The sequence below is a fragment of the Mustela putorius genome, unplaced genomic scaffold, assembly GCF_011764305.1.
Source record: "Mustela putorius furo isolate JIRA1106 unplaced genomic scaffold, ASM1176430v1.1 tig00000480_pilon_pilon_pilon, whole genome shotgun sequence".
NCBI classification, from domain to species: Eukaryota; Metazoa; Chordata; class Mammalia; order Carnivora; family Mustelidae; genus Mustela; species Mustela putorius.
Genome location: NW_025421397.1, coordinates 6,512,927 through 6,522,275, shown reverse-complemented (window position 1 = coordinate 6,522,275; position 9,349 = coordinate 6,512,927). Strand labels below are relative to the sequence as shown.

General features: G+C 35.4%; 1 pseudogene; it reads right to left on the bottom strand.

The window, feature by feature from the left end:
• Positions 1-481: 481 nt before the first annotated feature.
• LOC101692408 lies at positions 482-880 on the bottom strand (annotated as a pseudogene).
• Positions 881-9,349: the final 8,469 nt, after the last annotated feature.

Genomic DNA, 9,349 nt, shown 5'->3' with positions numbered 1-9,349 from the left:
TAGAGAGGCAGAGATAGAAACAGAGACAAAGATGAAAGAAAGAGAGAAAGAGAGAGTGAGGGACTGAAGGAGAGGAAGGGAGGGAAGGAAGGAGGAGGAAGTAGGAAGGCAGGCAGGCAGGCAGGCAAGAAGGAAGGAATGTTGCAAACTTAAATGTGTCCATGCTGTTAAGTATCAAAGGACAGGAGAGAATAACTGCCCGCTGTGAGCTTGGGCATTCACTAAAGCTTAACTTCTACATTGGAAGAGAAAAAAAATGGATTTCTCCAATATTTTTCATTTCACAAATTCTTGCATGGGGTTAACTAAGATTTAGTGTTATGGGTTGATTGTGCCCTCCCAAAGTTTACATATTGAAGTCTTAACCTCTGATGCCTTAAAATGTAATCATATTTGGAGATAAGGTCTTTCTTTTTTTGTGTGTGTGTGTGGGGGGGGTATTTTTAATAACTGAAACAAAACAGATCAAAAACCACAGATTCTAGAAGAACCATTTGTTCTTGTCAGTCTTATACTTCTCCTCCAACTTGACTCTGGCCTCTCATCAGACCTTACATTGAAGAGCTATGTCTCTGAAGACATCCTTGTTGACAACACTTTTGTCCAAAGGGATATCCACAGAGTACATTTGTGGGCATGAAGTGATTGTAGTTATAAACTTTCACAAAAGATTTGATCTTTGACCTCTTGGCAAATATCTTCTCATCCACGGCAGCTGTCACTTTGCAGGGATAGCAGTCAGTTCCAGCCACCAGAGCACAGCATGTGTGGACATGTCTGAGGTGCCATCATCAATGTTCTTCACAATGACTGCTTTGTGTCCAGAATAGCATCAGCCCAGGACCGGCACCAAATTCCTGGGTTTCATGAACTTGCCCATCTTGCAACCAGCCACTCAAACCTAGAGCAGAAAAGAAGAAACACCACTTCCATTCAAGATAAGGTCTTTAAGGGGACTATTAAGTTAAAATGAGGGGTGTTTTTTTTTGTTGTTGCTGTTGTTTTAAAGATTTTTTATTTATTTATTTGACAGAGAGAGATCACAGGTAGGTAGAGAGGCTGGAGCAGAGAGAGAGGGGGGGGGCGGAAGCAGGCTCCTTGCTGAGCAGAGAGCCTGATGTGGGACTCGATCCCAGGACCCTGAGATCATGACCTGAGCCGAAGGCAGCGGCTTAACCCACTGAGCCACCCAGGCGCCCAAAATGAGTTTTTTAAGGTGAGGTTTTTAAGACTGATGTGTTCTTTTTTTTTTTTTTTAAGACAAAAGAGAAAGAGCGTTTTGTTGTTGTTGTTTTAAGATTTTATTTACATATTTGACAGAGAGAAAGTGCACAAAGCAGGGGGAGCAGCAAGCAGATGGAGAACTAGGATCCTGGCTGAACAAGGAGCCCATGTGGGACTCGATGCAAGGACTCCAGGATCATGACCTGAGTCAAAGGCGGAGGCCCAACTGAGTGAACAGTGCAGCATCCATCTGATGTCCTTATAAGAAGAAATATGGTGAGTGCCAGAAACTTGTGTGCACAGAGGACAGACCATGTAAGGACACAGTGAGTACTTGGCCAATTGCAACACAAGGAGATAAGCCTCAGAAGAAGGATTAGTTTCTTCTGAGGCTTCTTTCTTTGTGTTGCAACTGGCCAAGTTAATTCTGCCAACGTATTGACCTTGGACTTCTAAACTCCAGAATTTTGAGATATGCATTCCTATTGTTTAAGCCACATAATCTGTGATACTTTGTTATGACAGGCCTAGAAAACAAATACACTTACCCAATCTACTCAGTACTCAATATGATAGATGTTCTAATTATAATTTTTATATGGGCTACAGAAACAAAAAATTATACTTAAATAAATATTTTAATGGAATTTCAGATATAGTTATTGAAAAAATATTTTATATTCTTAAAATATTTGTGTTTTTTTTTTTAAATTTGCATGTGGGTGTCTTAGAGTGAGTATGTTTTTACATCAGTCTGGGTGTTGAGGAAGGAGAAAAATGACTTTGGCTAAGGAGCATTTAATGCCAAATAAAGTATAATTGTGTATTTGCACCTAAAATATTATGCCTTAAATATTAATAAATCTATCATTTTCAGCATGCAATATGGAATAAATGCCAAAAATCAATCTTCTAATAGGCATAAACAAAGAAAAAATGAAATAAATAATTAATAGTTTGTATGTCTTCCATCTCTAATTCAAAAATCGGTCAGATTGCTTATTATTTCATTAAATTTTCACTTTAGTAAGACATCAAAGCCTTGCACTGTGTCTGTTTTGAAGTATATATGTGTTTACAACTAAAAAATGAGAATACATCTTGACATCTTAGATGTTCTTGCAAAACTAGTAAATGAAGGGTCATACCACCAGTGTTATTCTAACTAATGGCTTAAAATAATGTGGAAATCATAAGATTATAATTTTTAAGTAACAATTCATTTCTAAATTCTCTTTTTACAAAATAAATTTAAAAGAGATAATATCAATTTTTAATTTGATTTGCAAGTCCTATGATAACTTTTAAGACAACATTAAGATAACATATCTATCATGCAAGGTTGTCAGAGGAATATAGCAAAGAAAATCAAATAGCAGTTCAGAGAACTTACTAGACTTTTCTGGGACACAGAAATGTTGAAGAAATCAGATATGCCAGAGGGACACATCACGCTTTAAAATAAATTCTATTTAAGGAAGGCAACCTATATAGCAGTTTTCTGTTCTTTTTCTTTCTTTCCTTTACTATTTTTTAACTAATTTCTCACAAAACCCTAGCATCTCAACATAACACTCGGACAAGATTTATTAGCACAGGATTTAAGTTAGTTGTCTAAACTTCAAAGTTCTATTTTGTAGGATACTAGAGGCTATTCATTAGCATACTGTGAAGCATGTCATAAATAATTTAAACTATAGTTGTCAAGATAAATGAAAAAAATCAATTTATGCTGCACTACCCTTAATTTTTTATTGTGCATGGATTTGCTTGCTTACTAATCTACAAAATCTAGTAAATCACAGTCCCTGTCATTTTAGTGAATTAATCTGGATCATTTCAACTTGACTGATTATGTTGAAGGAATACCATCAAGAATCTTGGACTGTTATGTAGATATTGTTTTTAAAATGAATATAAATACTTGTTTAAGTGATGTTCAATAAACTCCAGGAAGTAATAATGGTAAAATAATCAAATGGATTAGTAAAAGTGATTTTTCATCATTCAGGAAATTTTAGAACGACAAATTTAGGACAAGAAATGGAAAAAAGAACATCAAATAAGCTCAAAATGTATTAATAGGAAAAAAAAAAGTAAGCCATCTATTTTTACTGTTGAGGATTAGCAAGTAGCAGAGATAATCTGGACTCCAAAACTACAAATTAGATTAAAAAAAAAAACAAAAACAAAACAGATTCTAGCTTAGTGCTTTAAGTGGAGAACCAATAGTTCTAGAATTCATTTTTAGTTATGTAACTTACTCAACAGGTGGCCTTGAGTTAATTGTTTTTAACTTGTATTTTGAAGAAAAGTTGCTCTTACCTTTCATTTCTTGCCATGATCTTTTGTCACAGTGGATTCTTTGATGTTCGCTTTAAATTTGGCATCCATTTTAGGATCAATCTCAGATAATTTGAATCTTACCAGTCTATCAGTTACTGACTGAGAAACTTTTGGTTTTAAGGATCCTCTGCTATGAAATCTTTCCCTAGAAGTGGTAAGTAAGACATTTTCATGACTGTCTTTGGGCAGAATTCTATAGTTGAATACATACATATTAGTCTATTCTATATGAAAGATAGCACAATCTCAGGAATAAGAGTTTGCTTGGACTCTACAGAGTTTTGTATGAATTCAGTATCCCTATTCAAGATAACAGTAGCCTGTTCCTTTTTTATTTTCCTTTATACAGTTTCATGAAATAGAATTTTCAGTTTGTGACAATTACCTCGCAGCTAGATACAATTTGAACCACTGACAAAGGACAATTTCCTGCTTTCTAAATATTCCATGGAAGCATATTCTCAAATTTCATAAGCTTGGTCAAACATACACATTTAAGCTGTTACTCATTGGGCTAGAGAATCCAGTATAGCAGAAAGCATATCAATTTTTTGAAAAATTAGGTTGGCAATATCTGGTTCTGCATGTAAGGAGAGTGGAAGTCCCATCTTAACGAAATGTAAAAAGCTAAACAGGTTGAAAAATCAAAAAAAAAATCTTCTTGGACAAGAGAGGTGAGGACTCACAACAAACCTTGCCCCCAGGTTTAGGAAGAAAGACAGACAAATGTCAAGAGTCTGCTTACATCAGCAGAGACTCAGGAGTAGAACCTCCATGGGAAGTAGTGCTGGGAAGTAGGAAAACCTGAATGGAGGCAATTGACAAATCTCTGGAGACTCAGTGTAAACAACTCTGAGAGTTAAAAATCCAGAGAGCCATAGTAATAGGGGAATCCCCCACACTTTGATGAGTTTTGCATCCAGAGGTCCCAGATTCTCACAGTAAATATAGGAGAAAGACCCCTCAGGCTTCAGAGGATGCAAGGGGTAAGGACCTACCTTTAAATGCACCGGAATACATTCCTGCCTTCAGGATAAACTAGCTAAGGAGAGAGCCTTATTTTCTGGGGGTAACATAGCCTAAGTAAGCCAGGGAAAGAAAGTATCAACTCTATTCCACTCTAGCCATCCTGTAACACCTAAGTGGGGAGTGGGGATTAAACAAAAACTGAGAAACATTTGTGAAGTTTTCAGAGATTCACTGAAAAGACTGAGACCTAATCATAAATTTATAAAACATCTCCCCTCCCCACATCTCACTGTCACATTACTACAGACCTATTTCCTTATGCTCAGTACCTAAAGTCTACCTATCAAGAAAAAAATTAAAATGCAGACCAAAAGACAAAAAACACAACATGAAGAAATAGAACAAGCATCAGAACCAGAGATGGCCAGGATATTGGAATTATCAAATCAGGAATTTGAAACAACTATGATTAATATACTGAGGGCTATAATGGAAAGAAAAGCAGCATGCAAATGCAGATGGGCAATGTAAGCAAAGAGATGGGAGTCCTGAAAGAATTTTTCTTACATGCTAGAGATAAATCAAAACAACAATACTGTAAACAAAATGAATAATATCTTTGGTGGCTCTGTTAGTAGACTGTTACAGCTGAGGAAAAAACTTCTGAGCTTGAGAGTATATTGATAGAAGCCTCCAAAACTGAAAAGCAGAGAGAGCAAACACTGAAAAAAAATAGAATCAGATATCCAAGAAGTGTAGGACCATGCTGAAAGGGAAAACATACATGTAATAGAAATACCAGAAAGAGAATAAAGAGAGCAATGAAAGAAATATTTGAATTGAGAATTTCCCCAAATGAATGTCACACCAAACCACAGATCCAAGAAGGTCAGAGAACACCAATCAGGATAAATGCAAAAAACACAAACAACAACAACAAAATAACCCTGCACTTAGGCATATCATTTTCAAACTACAGAAAATCAAAAATAAAGAAAAAATCCTAGAAGAAGCCAGAAGGGGAAAAATAAAACAAAACAACAAGAGCAACAAACTTCACCTACAGAGAAAAAAAGATACGCATTACATCTGAGCTCCCCTTCAAAAACATGCAAGCATATAAACAAGAAGAAAGTGGAGTGAAACAAAGTGCTTACAGAAAAAAAAAAAAACAAAACAAAAAACACCAACCTAGAATTTTTCTTCATGGGAAATTATCCTTTAAGCGTGAAAGAGAAATACTTTCTCAAAAAATAAAAATTGAGGTAATTTGTTGTCCAGTAGACCTGCCTTGCAAGAAATATTAGAAGAAGTTCTTAAGGGAGAAGGAAAATGATTCATGAGAAACTAAGATCTATTTAAAGAAAGCATGAGCAAAGAAGGAATAAGTGATGATAAAACAAAAACTTTTGTTTTTCTTGCTCTTACTTGATCTATCAGATAACAGCTTGTTCAGAATAATGATAGCAATAATGTATTCACTTAAGCATGCTTATGGATAAGTAAAATGAATGACAGCAATGATACAAACGACAGAAGTGGGAGTTAGATACAGCTGGGAACAGATGTTTCTGACTGTAAGGAAGCATGGGAACCACATTTCAAACAGTGGAGAGAAATGCCAGGGAACATGCATGCATTCTATGACTGCTGCCCCATAGTAATCTAGAGCTTCATTATATACATTTAATGAAGAGTCTGTGGTCTGGACTCCACCTTGAGATGGGTGGCTGCCATGACAGTTCCAACAAGGACCCTCCTGACAGGTAGGAAGAGCGCCTTAGGTGACTTGACTGTGATCCAAGTTAAGGAGCTGCCCTAGCTATGACCTATGACCCATTCAAACATAAAAAGAAAAGATGACTAACCTCAATTGTAACTGCTATCTGGGCCCATCATGAGAGTGTACTTCATACTTTATAAACTTTCTGATAAAATCTTGCTTGCTTGAGAGTTTGGCTCTGAATTCTTTCTAGGTCAAATTCAAGAACAGAGGTCAGTGCAGAGACAGGAAGGGATCTGCCACTAACACAAAATATGGAAGAGAGGAATTAGGATTGCTTTGTTATGAACTACTCACACTGCTTGTATAGTGGCATAGTGCTATTTGAAAGAAAATTTGGATTAATAGTTAGCATACATTGAAAATTTTTTTGGTAAATTTTTTCCTTCAGTTTGAATACTGAGCTATTGTTCTATCCTTCAGTTTACTGACATTTTGTTCAGTCATCTTCTGTCTGTGACTAAGCCAATTCAGTGTATAGTGTATCTTAGTTGTCAAATTCTTTCATTTTTCAGTTTGATTATTTCCCGTTGGTCCTTTTTCACATTTTCTTTTCTTTTTCTTTTTTTTTTTTTTCTGATGATACTTCCATTTTTCAATAACTAGGAACATTTTTGTTTCTATGTCATTCAGCATGGTTGTAATAATTTAGAATTCTTAAGTGCCAATTCACAATAAGGATCATCTCAGAGTCAGCCTCATTGATTCTCTTTTTTCCCTCAGAATACAGAAATTCTTATTTCTTTTGGTCAAGTAATTTTCATTGTATCTTGGGCATTATCAAGGTTATAAGATATGTTGGAATCTTTTATGTTCTTTTGAAGAAAGTTGATTTATTTTTTAGTAACTCTTTTTTTTAAAGATTGATGTATTTATTTAAGAGAGAGAGAGCACGCACAAGGGGAGGGGCAGAGGGAGAGGGAGAGATTGAATCCTCAAGCAGACTCCCTGCTGAGCACGGAGCTTGACATTGGGCTCAATCCCACTTGCCATCATGACCTGAGTCAAAATCAACAGTTGGGCACTTAACCGACAGAGCCATTGAGGCTCACCAAGCTGATTTTGTTTTTTAAGGAACAATTGACTACTTCGGACACAAACAACGAAATCTGTCTCTTGAGCTTCAGTTCAAGTCTGGTGAGTTTGTCCCATACTGGAATTATTCAGGTATAAATCAACAATTTTTGCAGAATAATACATGATAATTTGATACCCCCCCCCGCCCGCTCTCTGCTTTCTAGGGTTCCCTCCTCATTCTCCAACAACTACAGGGTAGCCCGGAATCTCTTGTTCGGTTCTTGAATGCAGAGCAAGACCAAATTCTCTCTAGATTTCTAATGACCATAGGCCATACTGTTAGGACTTGGCCTTCTGGTGGAACACCTGTAAAAAGTAGAAACTCACGTTTGCTTATTACATTCTTCCAGCTTGATACTATTCAAAACTGCCTACTGTTATTTACTCTAGTAACTTGGAATTTGTTTACTATACTTATTTGACAGTTTATAATTGCTGAGGTAATTCTACCTCTGAAACTAATAATATAGTATATGTTGACTAAATTGAATTTAAATAAAAAATTTTAAAAAATAATCTCAGAGCACCTGGGTGGCTCATTGGGTTAGAGCCTCTGCCTTCAGCTCAGGTCATGATCTCTGGGTCCTGGGATCAAGCCCCACATCGGGCTCTCTGCTTGGCAGGGAGCCTTCCTCATCCCCCACCCCCCACCCCACCTGCCTCTCTGCCTACTTGTGATCTCTGTCTGTCAAATTAAAAAAAAAGAAAATCTTTAAAAAAATAATCTGCCCTTTGCACACCTACCTCTATAATCTCTATAATTTCATCTTAGATAAACTTTCCTGTGACTCAAGTGGAGTTACAGAAAGCTATGTGATATTTGCACTTCTTGGAAAACTTTGAATCCCATAAATAACTGATATTGTGTATTTTATCTGTTGGCTGTATGTTGAAGTTAAGCTGGCTCATACAGAGTTAGTAAATGAGATCAGCCTTGAATATATGAAATTTGAATTAATACTTCCCTCTCTATATCAAGTAATTATAATATTTTGGTAAATGTGAATTAGCAAATGATCTCCTAAATATAATTTTCCTTAATTAAATCCATAAAGGAAATAACATTTTGAGAGATAATATATTTTTAAAAAAGTGTTCTTTAAACAAAGCTTTGCACTGAATTCTCAATTCCAGGACTAAGAAAAGAAAATATCTATGAATTAGTAAACTATTTCATTATTTAAAAAGGTAAAATTCGTGCATAGATTATACATCATCTTCTGACGTGACAGAATGTCTAAAATTTGGAAAACGGACGGAAGTCTAAAGAAGAGAGCACTGTAACCTGGATTTGAAATATAATTTCTCTAGTGTATCTCTGTATATTCTTCCACTAATATTTCAGTTTTAATAGTTAAAACATCTATCATTTCTGAATCATGATGTCTACATGCTAAAACCTTCAGATTTATCAATTCAAATTATCTTCTACATGTACTGCCTCTAATAATTGTATATACATTCTTTCATATGCATCACACCATAATACTCCTTTCTACTAAAAAATGCCTCTGTTTAACTGTTGGACCAGTCAACATCCTAAAATACCAAAAACAAAGCAAATCAAAACAAAACAAAAAACCCAGACCAGTGACTGGGCATTGAAGCTATAATGAAAAAAATAACCAAAATATATAAATAAGGTTTTTTTATTAAACTTTTCGCATTTAAAATATTTCATTTTGTTGTTGATGATTTGATATCTCTAGGCTATACCTGATTAATTCTGTAAAGGGAGTCAGTCTTTATTTTCAAGGATCTTATCAGTATGTGTTTAGTTCAGCTCACATTTTCTTTTCAAAATATTTGGATGATTATAAAAGAGTGTGAAGTGTAAGTTTGCCAAAGAAGATTTCAAGGAAGCCGGCATATATGAACACAAATCCATACTCACTGCTTAGCAGTGAAGTAAAAAATGAAAGGGAAAAAATGATACTCAATATTTCACCT